This window comes from Antechinus flavipes, chromosome 2 (genome assembly GCF_016432865.1).
Source record: "Antechinus flavipes isolate AdamAnt ecotype Samford, QLD, Australia chromosome 2, AdamAnt_v2, whole genome shotgun sequence".
NCBI lineage: Eukaryota > Metazoa > Chordata > Mammalia > Dasyuromorphia > Dasyuridae > Antechinus > Antechinus flavipes.
In genome coordinates, this window is record NC_067399.1 from 348,669,073 (window position 1) to 348,689,692 (window position 20,620).

Genomic DNA, 20,620 nt, shown 5'->3' on the forward strand with positions numbered 1-20,620 from the left:
GACAAAGCAAAAACATTTTTAAGAGAGAGAGAGAGAGAAAAAAGAAAGCTACATTATGATGAAAGGAAGTAGAGAAAACAAATATCAGTAAAAAACATACATTCTAAATGCTCTAGAATAAAGAAAACATTAAGCTTCAAGAAGACATAGATAGTAATACAATATGATAAATTTCCATATTCCTCTATCAGTTTCTAATAAGTCTAACAAAAAGATAAACAAAAATGTGGAACTTAACAAATTTCTGAAGAAGCTAGAGACTTAGGCTGTATTCTAAATGAGCCAGCAAACGAATATACATATTTCTCTGCCCCACAAGGATCTTTTACAAAAATTGACCTAGTACACTAAGGGACAGAAATTATTAAAGAGGCAGAAATAATTAGTATATCTTTTACAATCCAAAATACAAGAAGAATAAAATTGATTAGTGAACAAAAAACAGATTCAGATTCAGATGGAGAATTAACAATAAAATCTTTTTTTTTTCAAAATAAAGCATTTTTTTAATTATAATAACTTTTTATTGACAGAACCCATGCCAGGGTAATTTTTTACAACATTATCACTCGAACTCACTTCTGTTCCGATTTTTCCCCTCTCTTCCTCCACCACCTCCCTAGATTAGGGCAAGCAGTCCTGTACATGTTAAATATGTCACAGTATATCCTAGATACAATATATGTGTGCAGAACCAAACAGTTCTCTTGTTGCACAAGGAGAATTGGATTCAGAAGATAGAAATAACCCAGGAAGAAAAACAAAAATGCAGTTTACATTCATTTCCCTGTGTTCTTTCTTTGGGTGTAGCTGCTTCTGTCCATCATTGACCAATTGAAACTGAGTTAGATCTTCTCTTTGTCAAAGAAATCCACTTCCATCAGAATACATGCTCATACAGTATCGTTGTTGAAGTATATAATGATCTCCTGGTTCTGCTCATTTCACTTAGAATCAGTTCATCTAAGTCTCTCCAAGCCTCTCTGTATTCATCCTGCTGGTCATTTCTTACAGAACAATAATATTCCATAACATTCATGTACCACAATTTACTCAGCCATTCTCCAATTGATGGGCATCCATTCATTTTCCAGTTTCTAGCCACTATAAACAGGGCTGCCACAAACATTTTGGCACATACGGGTCCTTTTTCCTTCTTTAGTATCTCTTTGGGGTATAAGCCCAGTAGTAGCATTGCTGGATCAAAGGGTACGCACAGTTTGATAACTTTTGGGGCATAGTTCCAAATTGCTCTCCAGAATGGTTGGATGTGTTCACAACTCCACCAACAATGCATCAATGTCCCAGTTTTCCCGCATTCCCTCCAACATTCATCATTATTTTTTCCTGTGATTTTAGCCAATCTGACAGGTGTGTAGTGGTATCTCAGAATTGCCTTAATTTGCATTTCTCTGATCAATAGTGATTTGGAACACTCTTTCATATGAGTGGTAATAGTTTCAATTTCATCATCTGAAAATTGTCTGTTCATATCTTTTGACCATTTATCAATTGGAGAATGGCTTGATTTCTTATAAATTAGAGTCAATTCTCTATATATTTTGGAAATGAGGCTTTTATCAGAACTTTAAACTGTGAAGATGTTTACCCAATTTAACAATGAAATCTTAAATAATTAGTAATTGTCCAAAAGAAAATGATAATGGTGAAACAACATCCCAAAATTACTGAAAGTCCTCAGGAGAAAATTCATATCCTTACAATCTTTCAGAAGAAAAGTAGAAAAATGGAAGTATATTTTAAGTAGAAAAATAAAAGGAAAAAATATTAGATTAAATGGAAAAATAAACCACATGGAAATGATAAATTGAAATTAAAAGCTGATTCTTTGAAAAGACTAATAAAATTTACAAACATTTAACTAATTACAAAGAAAAATTAATAATATTGCAAATCAACAAGGTGAATTAGCAAAAGAAAAATCACTTTATATAGTTAAATGCTAACAAAACAGAGAACATAAAAGAAGTTGAGGAGTATCTTCAAAACATATAAAATATTAGAACAATCAGAAGACCAAATAAAAATTTTAAATAACCGAATCTCATGGTTAAATACCCTGACCTGCAGGACAGAGAGTATGTAGGCCCTGAAAAAGAAGAGAAAGGGCAGGACAGGAGACGTGTAGAACGGAGACAAGACAGGCTTTCTGATCAAGTCTTGCTTATTGTGGGCAAAAGTACAAGTATTTATGGTGGATTGTAAGGGAGTGGGGGTCATGCGAACTCAGTATAGAGAGGACCTTAGACAACGGATTTGTTTCCCGCTGAAAAACGAATTGATCAGGGGCCTTTGATGATGTAGGAAGCTCCAGGAGGCGTCTAGACATCTATTTGTTCAAGGTTAGAGTAATCTTAGGAATGTGGTTTTATCACCTGTAGATTAGTGCCGGCTCCCCACAGGTCCCCCTTTTAGTATTTATATAAAGAATCAAATATAGAATTTTTCATTTCCCAACCTGTGCCTGGCTTAGGTTGTCCCTATGGGGAGAAGCTTTACCCGTCATAGGAAGGATGTACAGAAACATCTCTTCCTGGCTTAGGTTGGCTAGTCCTTGAGGAATCTTACCCATCATTGGCTAACCAGGTCTTGATGTTTTTTGAAAATTTTTGTTGCTCATATGAGCATCAAGGGGGTCATCACCAGTCTCAAGTTGGTGATAGTATATGTGAATGGGTTTTGCCAGTACACTATCTATCTGGGATTTTACAAAGGACGTGATTTTCCGGAAGGCCCAGGGTCCAAAGGACAAAAGTACCAGAAAGCCAATTAAGGGAAGGATATAAGGGAGGATCCCATGGAGCCCACTCCAAAGAGCATTGTCAAAGAGTTCCTTGCGCTGCTTAACCAGGTCTTCCTGGAGCTTCCTAATTTTTTCTTTTACAATTCCAGATTTGTTAGCATAGAAGCAATAGCGTTTTTGGAGAGCTAAACATATCCCTCCTTGTTCTGCATCGAGGAGGTCCAGGCCTCGGCTGTTTTGCAAGACAACCTCAGCTAAACTATCGATCTGATCCTGAAGATCATTTATAGTACTGGAGAGGGCCTGGACGCAGGTGCCAGTCCATGGTCTCATTTTAAAAACTGCTGCTCCAGGCTGTGAAATGTGGGTGTGCCATGCTGACAGTCAAAGCTGATCAAAAGCTGATCCAGGTTCCAAAAGCAAGCCAATATCTGTAATTTGACCAAAATCTAGAACAAAAACACAAATCTAACAAAGAAAGATTAGATCAGTCTCAGATAGAAAGACTCAGTTCACCAGACTGCTGCAAAAGATGAGTAGGCCAAAATAAATTGTTCCCTATGTGAAGAAATGAGTTTGTTTTACAGGCCAGGCAAACCGGTGCAGTATTACAGACCATGTAGAAACCTTAAAGAAACAAAACACAAATATCCAGAAACAGACAGATGACCAGGCGAAATACTTAGTTGCCCAAGCATTTAGGATACAATGATTACATATAACCAGACTGAAAATAGCAAGGCATGACATAATTGAATTGCATTAACAGTTTCTATTGACCATTGCTCTGATCAGAGAGATCAATTACAGAAGGAAAAATGCAAGAACATAATTATAACATAACATAAGCAGTTAAAACTCAACCTTCAGCACATACAGAATAAAATAGCCAAATAATAAAAAATAAAAATAAAATACCCTTTTTTATTCCAGTCAATTGTCTCAGTAACTGTCAGAGGATGGAACTTTAAAACTCCCAAATAGCATTAACTAATTAACTCTAAGCCCAAGAACTTTTACCTCCAATAACAGATGCCATTAATCAAATTTCTGATAACTCTTAAACAAAGATTTATCATAACTTTACAGTAATAACAGAAAGAAATTTTGCCTCAGTAAATTCACAACTTAGAACAATTATCATATCTAGGTAGATGTTACATAAGTGAACATTATACATACAAATCATTTTGCTTTTAAAATACCCAATACATAGAAAAATATCCCAAATTGCATATTGCCCATAACAGAAACATTTTCAAAAGGACAAAGAAAAAAACTATTATTTTCAGAGCCCTTTAAATAACTTCAGGATGACCCAATACAACCAATGTAAACTTATACAAAAGACCCAATTCCACATAAAAGAATTCAAGAAGTTTCTTAAAAATAGCAATTAAACTTTTAGAAATATTCCTACCAAAGTATGGATCACATTTATGACCATATTCCTTAAACAAGAAAACTTTTATGTATCAAGAAACAAATATTCAATCAATTAACCTAAAAGTAAGTATGTCCTTCAAAAATCAGTTTGCTGCCCTGGCTGTAATCAGATAAGAAAAAAAAACAGCAGGAACATACTCAAGTGGGGTGAGGGGAGGAGAGGATTCCACGTGGCCACCCTTCCCCCACTCCTTGCCCCTTATGAAAAAAAAAACTTCCCTCAGGTTCCCATTCAAATTCCTACATGGAAATCTTTTTCAAGATTTAGCCCATCAGTTTATTTACTTTCTTTCCAGATCTACCAAGTTCCAAACTTTCTCTTTCCTTCAAAAACCTGTAAGATTCACACTATATAGTGAATAACTCAAAACTCCACAAAACCCACACTTGTCTGGCAGAGCTGGATTTAAAGTATAACTTACGTTAACAAATAACTCAATATATTTCAGAAGTAATAAACTGAATCAAACTAATACAGCTGTTTTTTAAAAGTTTTTTTTTTTTTTTTGCTTTTCTTTTCTGGCACATTTCTTCTAATAGCTATTATCATCTTATCTCCAGAGATTTTTATTGCCCAGGCCAGGCTAAGCTTGAATTTTATTGCTCTTTACTCTAGTAAGCTTTTCCTTTAAAAAGTTTAAAATCACAAGCAAATTTTCCTTAATCATTATTCTTAAAACTTAACAAGGCTCTTAAATCAGCAAACAGACTAGGGGCTTTTTCCAGGACATCCACCCCGGAAGAGAAGTTTGTTTCATCTTGAATTACCTTTTTTCCTTCCAGAATCCAAAAGGGCTTCTGTGAACTTCCAAGCCCGTTTAGTGCTTTTCTCTGCCTTCACAGAGAATGCCTAGATATTCCATTCAAACTTTTTTCCTTTAAATGTTAGAACACTGCTCTTCTATATATATATTTTAACTTTCCGAACCTTCAAATCCCTTTCAATCTATTTTTTTTATTCATTTCTTTTTTTTTTCTTCCTTTCTCTCCCTTTTCTCCCTTTTTCTCACAGGCTGCTGCAGTCAGCTAGAGACAGAGAGAGGGAGAAAGAAAGATTTTTAAAACTTCTTGATATTTTCTAAGCCTGCCACAAAGAGGCTGAATTCTTATCTCTTACTAGATTGCTAACTTTTAACACAGACACACTCGAAGCTCCATTTTACTAAGCACAGTTGTAACGTTGTTCTTAAAATTTTTCCAACTAACAACATAACAGACAGACAAATCACACAGAACATAGAACACACATCACACAGACTTACACAGTTACAACATCAAACAAACATATAACACATACCCAGAGGATATTTTCCAGCGTCCCAGAAAATACCCATCTCAGAATTTTTAAACCCGTCCATATTTATTCTGAGACCACAGATTGCTAGCAAACAGACCAGACCAGAACCAGAAAAGAATCAAGAGGTCTACTCTCTTGTTTATCTTGCTAACAATTTATAACCTTAGAGCAAATAGTCCTCAGTCAGACCAAAGGGGGATTTTACAGCTTAGGGGATTGAAACAGAACAGTTAAGGAAACTGAGACAAGGGAAACTAGTGCAGGGAAACTGAGTCAGGACAGTTAAAGAAAACTGTGGCATAACATTCCATACTCTCTCCTAAATATTCAAATCTTTGAATATTAGCATCTTCCTCTAGACACCCAGGAGGTCTTAGCACCATAATTTTGACCAACCCAAAACAAAACTAGAAAAATGTAAGGACTCATATGGAAGAGCAAGTCTCCCCCTGATAACCTCAGAGTTAACAGCTGTATAAAGGCTCCCTTGTTGCAAGCATGTCAGGTCCTCTACAATTCTGGAGCACCATCTCAGCCAGAGAATCCAGTTTGAGATGGACAGTTAGTCATTTGTGCACTTAACTAACAGCAGGTTCCAAGGGCTCAACCCACTCCAGGGGAGAAGGGTAAGGCTTGGAGTAGCTTCACCTGTCTCTGCCCAGAGCTGCTGCTACTGGAATACAGATTTCTGAGCAGATTATGCACAGTTAGACCATCAAGGCAGGCAAACTCCAAACTTTTTAAATGCCTGATACCAAACAAGGTCCTTTGAAATGCTGAGGTACTAATTAATGAACTGGGATTACAGGACTGGAAAAACAGATCAGAGAGACTGCCAGTCTCAGGACAGGTGTTTGATTTCTAAAACTTTTCTAAAAAAATAATCCCCAAAACTGAGTCTACCATGGCAATTTTAACAAAACTAGGGGTTCCAAAACCAAAGCATCCAAATTCAATTTGAACTAGTGAGATAGGGGGTGGGGCAGAAGTGCTTAAGGCAAAGTGAATAGGAGCTACCGGTTCCCATTCTTTCAAGTATTTTGAAAAAAAATACACCAGTTTCTCTAATGTTCTATCTCTTCCTTCCCTTTTTATTATTTATTTATTTATTTATTTTCTCACGGAAAGGAATTATCAAATGACTGTTCCCCATATTTAAACCCCAAGAGTGAATCAAAATCCCTATACATAACAGACTTGTACAGTAGCATTTCTAAAAAGCCCTCAAACAAAACAACAATAATTACACAGTTTTAACAAATCCCATCCCAAGTCTTAAACACACAGTAATAGATGATCCAGGCAAGGTTTAACAGTCAGTCATCAATCATTACCAAAGTCCCTCATGTCAGTCCAAAGTACACTAGATGCAGGGTCTAAAGGCTTGTTGTTTGGGGAAGTTAAAGAAAAAGCTGTTGAGGGGGTAGATTTTTTCCCCGTCTGTTATCTCCTTTTCATTGTTATGGGAACTTAATTCCAGCCTAGAATTGGTGCACTTAAGTGCATCTTTTAAGAAAGAAGAACTGTCCTGAATAACTTTGTTAATATTTGTTAACATCCTCATCATGTTGATGGGCAGCAAGTAGGCCGCTTATGCAATTCCAATAATTGAAAGCTGTGATAGGGACCTTTCGGGTCTGAAAGTTCTATAAAAATCATTAAGGTAATCTCCAACTCTTTTCCACCTTTTCATATCAATGGTTCCTTCCTGCGGGAACCATGGACAAACATCTTCTAAAAACTTAAAAATTTTTACAAGTTTTTTTTTTTCTTAACCCTTACTCTACGTGTCCTTAATGAGTCTTTGAGACCCTCAACAAACCTATTATGTCCTATCTCATGGTATCAAAACCTCACTCACCCAGTTTCTATTCCCCCCCATCCCCTCTCCCTCCCGGCAGGCAGTCCAGTACATGTCAAATATGCCAAAATACATGCCAGATCCAATATGTGTATACATATTCACACAGCCATCTGGTTATGCAAGAAAAATCAGATAAAGAAGGAAGAAAAACAAAAACAAAAAAGAAATAAAATGCAAGCAAATAATAACAGAATGAGAATGCTATGCTGTGTTCTACCCTCTGTTCCCATGGTTCTCTCTCAGTGTGTAGATGGTTCTCTTCATTTCATCACTACATAAATGGAACTGGTCCAGATCATCCCAATGTTGAAGAGAGCCATGTCTATCAGAATTGATCATCATATAATCATCTTGTTGCTGTGTATAATAATCTTCTGGTTCTGCTCATTTCACTTTGCATCAGTTCACGTAGGTCCCTCCAAACCTTTCTGAAATTATCCTGCTGATAGTTTCTTACAGAACAATAGTATTTTAAAACATTTTTAGAAAGAAAATGTGGCAACCTTATTCTCTTTATTCTCCAGGACTGCGCAATCTTTTTTGTTCAGAGGTTCGATCCAGCAGTGGCTACTCCTTACTCCAAAATCTTTCAGGCCCCACGTTTGGGCGCCAATTGCCCTGGCCTGCAGGACAGAAAGTGTGTAGACCCTGAAAAAGAAGAGAAAGGGCAGGACAGGAGACGCGTAGAATGGAGACTAGACAGGCTTTCTGATCAAGTCTCGCTTATTGTGGGCAAAAGTACAAGTATTTATGGTGGGTTGTAAGGGAGTAGGGGTCGTGGGAACTCAGTACAGAGGGGACCCTAGACAAAGGATTTGTTTCCCGCTGAAAGACGAATTGATCAGGGGCCTTTGATGATGTAGGAAGCTCCAGGAGGCGTCTAGATGTCTGTTTGTTCAAGGTTAGAGTAGTCTTAGGAATGTGGCTTTATCACCTGTAGATTAGTGCCAGCTCCTCATAGTTAAAGAATAGATGTAACTACTAAGAAACTGCAAAAGAAAAAAATACTCATAGTGTTCTATGATTCAGAGGAAAATTCTATCAAAATTTTAAAACAGTATCCATATTTAACAAATCATTTTTCAAAAATTGTGAAAGAACATAAGAGTTCTTTCATGAGAAAAATATAGCTCTAATACATCAAACCAGGGAAAGAAAAATATTTTTAAATAGTATTTAATTTTCCCAAATATATGCAAAAAAATTTTTCAGCATTCACTTTTGTAAAATTTTGTATTCCAAATTTTTCTCCCTATTTCCCCTTTTCTCCCCAAAATGGCAAGCAATCTGATATAGGTATAGGTTAAATATGTGCAATTCTTCTAAATATATTTCCACATTGATCATGCTGCACAAGAAAATCAGATCAAAACAAAAGAAAAAAAAAAAGCAAACAAACAACAAAAAGGGCAATTGCCTTCAATCACCTCATTGTTGAAAAGAGCCAACACAGTTGATCATCATATAATCTTGTTACTATGCACAATGTTCTCTTGGCTTTGCTCTTCATTTAGCCTCAGTTCATATAATCTTTCTAGGCTTTTCTGAAATCAGCCTGCTCATATGCTCTGAAATCAGATTCCTAGTGAGTCTTGGCCATGTCCTTTGTGTAACTTTTTGCTGAGAACATGAGAATGTGCTTGCAGTTATCTGATGGGATTCACAGGAAGGGAAAACCACTCTCTGTTGTTGATTAAAGATCTTCCTTTATTGCTGACTTGTGTTTTGCTCTGGAAACCTGGTCTGTTCCTTGAATAAAAACAGTCAATCTAAGGGAATGAATAAACTATTCTCCTTGGCCTCCCTCAAAGCAGAAGCCCTTCACATCTGGAAAGCTATTGGAGGGCCACATATCAAAATGAGAATATTTGGGATAGCACCTTCAAGAAAACTTTGGAATCTCATTCAGGAAGGGTCGCCTTGCCTAGGATCTTCCCACTCAAGGATCCTGGATGGCTATGACTTGGGATTCCTCAGCCAATTCAGGTGTTGGTACTTACCCCAGGAATGATATTGCATGTTGTTTATTTGTTTGTTTTTTATATTGTCTTTATTGTTGAAGTGATGACTGTGTTTACTGATTATGTATTTTTTTTATGTTTCCTCTTATATCTTATTTGAACCAATGTTCTGAGCAGTAAAAAACTTGTACTCACTTCCCTTAAGTCTGTGCCTGTTGAATGTGCTTACATCGTTATTTCTTATAAAACAATAATATTCCATTACATTCATATATCATAATTTATTCAGCCATTCTCCAACTGATGGGCATCTACTCAATTTCCACTTCCTTACCACTAAAAAATTATTTGCGCATATGGATCAATTTCTCTTCGAAAGATAAAATGGTTGAAAGAAAATCATAGAACAATATGCATATTTAAATAATATGCATAAATATGCATGTTAATGTATATTTAAATTATATGCACAAATATATGTATAAATCATAAATATTTTTTTTAATTTTATTTTATTTAATAATAACTTTGTATTGACAGAATCCATGCCAGGATAATTTTTATACAACATTATCCCCTGCAATCGCTTATGTTTCGTTTTTTCCCCTCCCTCCCTCCACCCCCCCCCCCAGATGGCAAGCAGTACTATATATGTTAAATATGTTGCAGTATATCCTAGATACAATACATATTTGCAGAACCGAACAGTTCTCCCGCTGCACAGGGAGAATTGGATTCATAAGGTAAAAATAACTCGGGAAGAAAATAAAAAATGCAAATAGTTCATATTCATTTCCCAGTATTCCTTCTTTGGGTGTAGCTGTTTCTGTCCATCATTTATCCATTGAAACTCAGTTAAGTCTCTTTGTCATAGAAATCCACTTCCATCAGAATACATCCTCATACAATATCGTTGTCGAAGTGTATAATGATCTCCTGGTTCTGCTCATCTCACTTAGCATCAGTCCATGTAGGTCTCTCCAAGCCTCTCTGTATTCATCCTGCTGGTCATTCCTTACAGAGTAATAATATTCCATAACATTCATATACCACAATTTACCCAGCCATTCTCCAATTGATGGACATCCATTCATTTTCCAGTTTCTAGCCACTACAAACAGGGCTGCTACAAACATTTTGGCACATACAGGTCCCTTTCCCTTTTTTAGTATCTCTTTGGGGTATAAGCCCAATAGAAACACTGCTGGATCAAAGGGTATGCACAGTTTGATAACTTTTTGGGCATAATTCCAGATTGCTCTCCAGAATGGCTGGATTCGTTCTAAATCATAAATATTTAATAAAAATTGTAAACAAAGTTTTGTCAAACACAACACAGTGATTTATGCAAGAATTCATTCATTATCATCAAGTGGGATTTATTCCAATGCTGCAAAGATGGTTTAAAATTAGGAAAACTAACCATCTTAAAAACCAAAATACCCCAAACTATATGATCTTAATAAATGCAGGAAAAGCCTTTTATGCTAAAAAATAAACCAGCCTCTCTTCCCCTACAAAGTATAAGCACAGAGTGACCATAAACAATAACTATAAATAACCAAATTCAACAACATATACAATAAGTAGTACTGGGAGAATAAAGATGCCCATTTTCCCCACTATTATTTGATATTGTTCTGGGAATGCTAATAATAACAATAAGACAAAAGAATGGAATTAAGGGAATAAAGACAGGTAAACTATCCTGGTTTGATTTTGATGTGATTGTTTACTTAGAAAACCCAAGGGAATCAGCACAGGTATTATTTGAGAAAACCATTTCTGCAAAGTTGCAAGTACAAAATGAAATCTCAAAAATCAATAGCATTTGTTTACAATAACAAATACAAGAAGCAATAATAATGAAATTCTATTCCAAGTAATTATAAAATACATAATCTATTTGGGATCAACTTCCATAGTACATTAAAAAGTTGTATTTATTCAATTACAAAGCACTCCTTAAAGAAATAAAGAATAATATAAATAGGCAGACAGCTAAATTCAGTTCTGTGGCTAGGCCAAGCCAATATGTTAAAAATTACAATACTACCAAAATTAAATTACACATTTTAATGATATTCCAATCAAATTATCAAGGCAAACAGAACTTGATAAAATAATAACAAGATTCATATCAGCAAACAGGGATAATTTAACTCCTCTTTATCTGTATTTATTCCTTTAATTCCTTTTTCTTGTTACTGTTTCTGAAAAACAAAAGATTTAAAATAGCATGGAAAATGATGAAAAGAATGAAGAGATAAAAATATTTCCAGACTTCAAACTATATTATAAAGCAGGAATCATCAAAACTATCTTATTGATAAAAGAATAGAGAGATATGTCAGCAGAATAGGTTAGAAAAAGAAAGATTCAAAAATAATACATTCAATAACCCTGTACATATCTATATCTACATTTATCTATCTATCTATCTATCTATCTACCTAATCACTTGCCCTTCTGACTATTCAGATTACATTCGGCTTTCTTCTACCAATATCATGAGTTTCACTATCAGCTCTACCACTTTCTCTACTACTACCAGGTAGTCCTGGGCTTGGACTAGGTGCTCAGCCATCAATGATAAAAGAAAAAAGATAATTTTAATTACTTGGAACTGAAAAGACAATGTTAATACCTCCAGATCAAAAAAAAAATGTTATCAAATTTCTCTTATAAGAATTTGATATCCTAAATATACATATATACATACATATGTGTATAAATGTAGCTAATAACTATTCCTCAATAGATAAATGGTCAAAGGATATGAAAAAAAGTTTGCATAAAATGCAAAATATTCACAACCAATTTTTTAAAATGCTCAAATCACTAATTTTAGGAGAAATGTGAATCAAAGCAAATCTGAGGTTTTATCTCACTGGAAATTCACAAAAATGACAAAATTGGCAATAGTCAATATAATATTTTTATTGGTGGAGCTGTGAAATTATACACCCATTTTGGAAAGCAATTAAGAATTATACAAAGTGACTAAAATATCCATATCTTTTGAATTAGAGACTCCAGCATTTGGCTTATAGAAAAAGTTACTGAGGGAGCAGCTAGATGGACCTGAGTTCAAATATGATCTCAAACACTTAACACTTCCTAGATGTATGACCCTGGGCAAATCATTTAATCCCAATTGCCTCAGGAAAGAAAAAAAAGAAAAGAAAAGAAAAAGCTACTGATAAAAATCCTCATGTTATCCAAAATACTAATGCTAGTATTTTTGTGATAGATATAAATCAGAAATAAAAAAGATGCCCATCAAAGGAAAACAAACTATGATGCACAAATTTAATGTAATATTATTATACTATAAGAAGTGATGTGTAATAGATACAGTAATGTATGAAAACATATATATGAATTGAGGTAGTGTGAAATAAGTAGAGTCAAGAAAACAATACTCATGTGTAATAATTTACATTAGTAAATAGGAGAAAAAACCAACACCCCAAAATTAAATGTTTACAAATTGTAAAGGTCAAGTAGGATTTGAATAAATAGGTATGAATGAATAGATATGAGAAGAGATTCCCCCTCTAACTTCTCCCTTTGTGGGGGAGAGAGAGCTTCACAGATATTTCACATTATACATATTTTTGGGACTTCTTCATTGTATCAATTATAGTATTTCATAGGAATGGTTCTCTGAGAGGAAGATAAGGAAGGGAAATGGGGTGCTATGATGATGTAAGTAATGAAAAACATGAAAAAATTAATAGAAAACAATTATGTATGGCTAGCAGCCACATCCAATCTGGTTGAACATTTATTTATTTTTCATGTCTTGAAAGTTTTGATTTACTTCCTGTTTGAACTGTTTCAGTACAACATGGATATATATTTTACCAGTATCTTTTGTTTGCTTGCTATCCATTTCTTTTTTTTTTTAAATTTTTATTTAATAATTACTTTATATTGACAGAATCCATGCCAGGGTAATTTTTTTACATTATCCCTTGCACTCATTTCTGTTCCGATTTTTCCCCTCCCTCCCTCCACCCCCTCCCCTAGATGGCAAGCAGTCCTATATATGTTGGATATGTTGCAGTATATGCTAGATACAATATATGTTTGCAGAACCGAACAGTTCTCTTGTTGCACAGGGAGAATTGGATTCAGAAGGTATAAATAACCCGGGAAGAAAAACAAAAATGAACTGATCATCCTGATTTTGTGTACATCTTTCCTTAGAATTCCTGTATCTTAAGTGCACTCTGATGTCCTGGTCTACAACAGTTACTAAAACTGTTTCTCAGTATTAAGATAAGCACTTCAGTAGTATATTTAGGCAATAATATGTGTACCCCCCAAATCTGAAAAATAAATTATAATTACATGTATATGGTAGATTTAGTACTAAATCTTCTACCAAATTTAGTTTAAAAAAATATCAACACTGTTAAATGATTTTAGTTTTGAATGATAATTTCCTTTCATCCTAAATTTAGGTAATCAAAGAAAAATGGACAAAGTAAAGTCTCAAAGTCTCAAAAAAAAAAAAAAAAGATTGGTTGTTATTCAGTCATTTCAGTGGTTCTCCTTGAGAATAGTAATAAGCTATAGCTCTAGGCTTAGGCCAATATGCCTATAACGGCATTTCTTTGAGAAACTTTTCACCATATCAACATGAGGAAAGTCTGTCTGATTCCCAGCTTCTTTATCTGTAAAAGCGGGACACTAAGGTTTGCACTATCCAATTTTACTGAGGTTCTATGAGCCTCAAATTGATGTTTATAAATTGTAAAATGATGTACATATGTACTACTATTCTTCCTTCTTTCAACACCCTTTGAATACTTAACATGCTGCTTTGTATATTGTGGGTCCTCAGACTATGATTTATTGACATAGATTTTAGTAAGGATTCCATACACTTTGAAATAACACTTTAACAATTGTGGGAGTTTCCTGGTTGTTTAATTGTGCTTATGTAAACCAGGCAAAAATAGTCAATCACCACTTAAATATGGCTTATTTGCTATTTTCTTTTAACATGAAGACTTCCAGGTTAAAATGATGAGGTGAAATATTATAAGGAACACCAAGCCTTCACATGTGAAGCCCAGCAAATATCTACAAAAGATCCCATATAAAACTGCTAGGGAATCTAGCAACAAGAATGCTAGAGAACAGAATAACAAGAGTCTGCATTAATCTTGAGACCTTTCATCCGGTACCTTGCACACAATGCCCAATTTGCAGAGGCAACAAGTCTGTGCAAAGACAAATCTTGTGCTATCTGACCCTTATGATCTTTGGCTGGTTGGATCTCGTTCTTGGGAACGATGTTGAGGCCTTGGGTGTATGTTCTGTGTGACTGTCTAACGGTCCGGGATACACACCCTGTAGGCACATCAGGACAGGCATCAAGCACGCACCAAATCGAGATCGTTCCCATTGTCTCAGGAATTGAGCTCCTGGATACACAAGCAAAGCACATACTTGTTGCTAGGGCATGTTGGCAAGGGCAGATGAGAGAGGTTTAAGTACAGGACAGCAGAGGGAGAGAGAGGAAGCAGAAAAAAGGATAAGATGATGTAACCAAGCAATAAAGCTTCTCTAACTGCATAAGTGGTGTCAAACTGCTCTGTCGTATCCAGAGACGTCTGAAGGTCGTAGAGGCGATAATAATTGTGGGTAAGTGCTCAGACTCCAACTGGTGTCAGCAGGTCTGCACTAGCTGAGGAACCCAACATAAAACCAATGATAAAGAAGACAGAAAAGAAACAGAAGTTTCATCTAGTTTAGAAGAAACTAAAAAGATCAGCAGGAAGTCAGTACAAGTTCAGGGAACATTGGAAGTAAGTAAAAGAAGTGAGTAATAGTTCTAGGAAAGCCATTGCCAGCTCCTATAACAAATTAAGATCTGTTGTAAATCAATAGATTAAGTGAAGTTCCTGAAAGCATTTGAACTCAAGGCTATTGACACTATTACAACAGCACCACTTAGCCACCCCTGATTCTCTTTTTATAGTTTTCTAGCATCACTCTCTTTTCCCATTTTCTCCTCTACACCTCTCATTTTATTTTTCAAATCCTTTCTGAGATCTCCCAGAAATTCTTTTTTATTGGGACAGCTGGATGGTTCAATAGATACAGTGCCAGCTCTGGAGTCAAGAAGGATTATGGCCTCTGACACTTACTAGCTATGTGATCCTGAACATCTAGCTCCATAGTTTGAGATGCAGATAGAAGTGCCTCAGCCTCCAAACTTTGTCACTGAATTAGGAAGTTTTAAAGCTTGAGGGAACCTCAGTACAACCTTCTCTTATTTTACATATGAAGAAATTAAGGTAAGAAATACATGTCATATATCTAATTAGTGGAAAAGTCAGTACTAAAATCTAGGTCTCCTGGCTTCTAATCCATTTTTCCCCTACTATCTCTTACCTGAATTTCACACAACAAAGCTTATATGCAGGCATATTGGATCTTTGCTCAACTTCTTGATTCCAAATATTTTGGGGGTTTAATGATAATTTAGGAAATGGATGTTGGGGCAGAAATATGTCACACTACATTAAAGTTGTGTGGTACAGCAAGTCCTATCTCAAAATGATGACTAAGAGATTTCTCAAAGTGAAAGACAGAAGCTTTATTAGAATCTCAGAGAAGCAGGCAGTCTGCTCACTGAGTTCTTCAGAGAGAGGAGATGGCTTTCACAGAAATTAAGGGCGATTATATAGTCATAAACCACAAGAATCCATGACCCCTTCCCCTTATCTAGTTAATTTTCACTACTTTGCTCAATGTTTGCTCAAGTAGAAGTAGCACGGGTTTACTAAATTCTAGTTGACTTATTACAGATGTGTTTACCTAAGTTTATGATGGTCAATTATGAATGTTTGCAGGTGTGTTTGCCTAAGTTTATGATGGTGGTCAGTTTTACAAAGTTTACAAATACTTACTTGAGCTAGTATGAGCATTCTATTATAAGGTTTGTACAAAGAATTTCATTTTCCAAACCCATCAGACCTTCATAGACTAAATTAGGTTATAGGTTCAATCTATTTTAATTAACAATTTTATGAGAAACCACATAATCCCTCACAATAAGGAGATTTATTTAGAGGTAAGTAATCCATTAAGGCAGAGGAGTTAGAAGGTTTCTAGAATAACCAAGGGGACTTAATTTATCTCAGGCTTCCTCAATCAACAAATAGAGACAGCTAGTTTGGAGACTTCTTGAATATTTCCAAGCCATTAAATAATTAGTCATGTTTTTCTCTAATCAGTTAAGTAAAGGTCCAGGAAGTTATCTCCGTATTTCTCTAGAAGAGTGTCTTTCCAGAGCCTTAATGATTAAAAGTGCTTGGTGCTGAGTCTTGAATTTCCCCCAGCTACTATTCTTAGAAGTCCTCAGTTTCCTGTTTCACTCAGAGTTAAGGTGAGGTGTGATTAAGAATGAACAACAGTACTCTTTGGGAAGGTGAAAGCCAAGATGACAAAGAAAGGACAGAAGCTAACCTGAACTCTACCCAAATGCCCTCTAAACTTCTTTAAATAATGCCTCAAAACAAATTCTAGAATGACAGAGCCCAGGAAGTAAAATAATTTTCCAGTCCAACATAACTTAGAGGGCTGGAAAGGTCTATTGCATTGGAGTGTAAGCGGAGTGCAGTTCAGTGCATAACTGCTCCTGCACAGATCAGGCGGCACCAAACCAAGAACAGGCCTTGGGGATGACTGAATCAGTGGCAGCAATGGGGGCTTCAAAATCTCTCAGCCCACAGAATGTAAGAGAGCCAATGATTAATCAAAAGGGCTCCCTTTTCTGGTCCCAGGGCAGGACTCTCTTGCATTGCCCATACTTGCATCTGGGTGTCAATCCTTGATCTCAATCCCAGGGTAAGGAGAAGACTAGCACACCAGAGCTTGTGGCCACTGGGTAACTGAATTACAGTTCCAGGGTGGAAAAGAGTATGGTCTTAGCTACTCAAAGACCAAGAGAACAGTAAACATACCTTCTCCAGAAGAACCAAATGTTTGGAAGAACCAAAAACTTACAGATCCCCAGAATTACCTAAAAGTTGTAATGGGGCCCCCTCCACTCTGGAGGCAGAGTCCTACTTTAAACCATAGTAAAAAGACAAGAAATAGATTGGAAAAGCAAACAAACAGCTGAATCCTGACTATAGAAAGTCAAACAGAGAAGATCAAAACACAAACTAAAAAGAAGTAAAGAAGGTACCAAAAAACAGGGAATAAAATACAAATTAAAAGAATCTACCAATCACTTCCTGAAAGAGATCCCAAAATGAAAATTCCCAGGAATATTCCAGCCAAATTCCAGAACTGTCTGGTGAAAGAGAAAATATTGCAAGCAGCCAAATGAAACAATTTAAAAACTATAAAAATCAGTTAGAATAACACAAGATTTAGCAGTTTTTACAATAAAGGATTGAATTGGAATATGATATTCCAGAAGAAAAAAGAACCAAGATTACAAGCAAGAATCACTTGTCCAGCAAAACTGGATGTAATCCTTCAGGGGGAAAAATGGAAATTCAATGAAACAGAGGACTTTCAGGTGTTCTTGATAAAAAGACACAAGCAGTGAATTTTTTAAAAATTGACTTTCAAATAGAAGACTCAAGCATAAAAAGGTAAACAGGAAAGGGATTCAATAAGCTTAAACTGTTTACATTCTTGAAAATGATATGTTACTCCTAAAAACTTTCATGTTATTAGAGCAGTTAGAAGGAATATATGTAGAGTACATGGATGTGAGTTAAATATGATGAGATGATTATCTTTAAAAAATGAAAATACGAGATGAGAGAAGCATGCGCTGGGAGAAGGGGAAAGGAAGAGATAAAACTGGGTAAGTTATCTGACATAAAAGAGATTAAAATAGGAGTTTAGGGTAGTGTGTGAACCTTACTCTCATCAAAATTGGCTCAAAGAAAAAACAATACACATACACTCAGTTGTATATAAAAATCTGTCTTACCATACATGAGAGTAAGATGGGAGAGGGATAAAAGAGAGGGGTGGTTGATAGAAGAAAGGACAGACTAGAGGAAGTAAAAGTCAGATGCAAAACTTTTTTTAGAATGAATAGGGTGAAAGAATCGAGAAAGAGACAGAGACAGAGAGAGACAGAAACAGACACACAAAGACACACAGAGAGAAAGTTGGATAAATTACAGAAAATATGACAGGAAATGCATAGTAATCGTAACTGTGAAAAAGGAATTCAACAAGTTTCTCTGATTAGAGACTTCATTTTTTAAATATATAGAAAACTTGTATGAGAACTAAAACTATACTATATAGAAGCAGTCATCAAAACCATTGAGTACTGGCTAAGCAACAGAGTAGTCAATCAGTGGAATAGGTTAGGTTCACAGGGCAAAATAGTCAATGACTATGGTAATCTAATGTTTGATAAATCCAGTTTTTGGGAAAATAACTCATATTTTTATTGAAGTTTTTTATTTTCAAAACATATGCAAGGATAAATTTTCAATTTACCCTTGGAAAAACTTGTGTTCCAATTTTCCCCTCCTTCCTCCCACCCCTCTCTCCTACATGGCAAGTAGTCCAATATATGTTAAACATGGTAAAAAATATATGCAAAATCCAATAGAGACATACATATTTATCTAATTATCTTGCTGCATAAGAAAAATCAGATCAAAAATGGAAAAATAATCAGAAAGAAAATAAAATTCAAGCAAACCACCAAAAATGATGAAAGAATGAAAATGCTATGTTGTGATCCACCCTCAGTTCGCATAGTCCTCTCTCTGGGTGTAGAAGGCTCTCATCATCACAAGATCATTGGAACTGGACTGAATCATCTCATTGTTGAAAAGAGCCATGACTATCAGAATTGATCATCGTATAATCTTGTTGCTGTCTACAATGATCACCTGTTTTTGCTCATTTCAGTTGGCATCAATTCATGTAAGCCTCTCTAGGCTTCTCTGAAATCATCCTGTTGGTCATTTCTTATAGAACAATAATATTCCAAAACATTCATATAACACAATTTATTTAGCCATTCTTCAACTGATAGGCATCCACTCAGTTTCTAGTTTCTTTCCACTACAAAAAGGGCTGCCACATACATTTTTGAACATGTGGGTTCTTTCCCCTCCTTTAAGACCTCTTTCAGATATAAGCCCAGTAGGCACACTGCTGGATCAAAGGGTATGCACAAGTTGATAACCTTTTGGGCATAGAAAAACTCACTGTTTGACAGAAACTGCTGGGAAAATTGGAAATTAATATGGCAGAAACTAGGCATTGGCCCACACCTAACCATATACCAAGATGAGATTGAAATGGGTACATGATTTAGACAAAAAGAGTGATAGTATAAGCAAAGAACAAAGGATAGTTTAACTCTCAGATCTGTGGAGAAGGAAGGAATTTGTGGCCAAAGAAGAAATGGAGTACATTATTGAACACCAAATAGATATTTTTTATTATATTGCTAAAAAGTTTTTGTACAAACAAAACTAGGTTAGAAGGGAAGCAATAAATTGGGGGAAAATTTTTACATTCAAGGGTTCTGAAAAAGACCTCATTTCTAAAATACATGAGAATTGACTCAATTTTATAAGAATTCAAGCCATTCTCCAATTGATAAATGGTCAAAGGATATGAACAATTTTCAGATAAAGAAGTTGAAACTATTTCTAGTCATATGAAAAGGTGCTCTAAATCACTATTGATCAGAGAAATTGGCTAAAATGACAGGAAAAGATAATGATGAATGTTGGAGGGAATGTGGGAAAACAAAAAATTGTTGGTAGAATTGTGAACTGATTCAACCATTCTGGAGAGGAATTTGGAACTATGGCCAAAGGGCTATCAAACTGTGCATACCTTTTGATCCAGCAGTGTTTCTACTGGGCTTATATCCCAAAGAGATTATAAAAGAGGAAAAGGGACCCACATGTGCAAAAATGTTTGTGGCAGCACTTTTTGTAGTAGCAAGAAACTGGAAACTAGATGGATGCCCATCAATTGGAGAATGGCTGAATAAGTTAAGGTATATGAATGTTATGGAATATTATTCTTCTATAAGAAATTGATCAACAAGATGATTTCAGATGGAGAGACTTACATGAACTGATGCTAAGTGAAATGAGCAGAACCAGGAGATTTAAACTATAAGATGATCAATTCTAATGGACATGGCTCTCATCAGCAATTGAGATGATTCAGGCCAATTCCAATGGTCTTGTGATAAGTAGAGCCAATGTGGACCACAACATAGTATTTTCACTCTTTTTGTGGTTGTTTGCCTG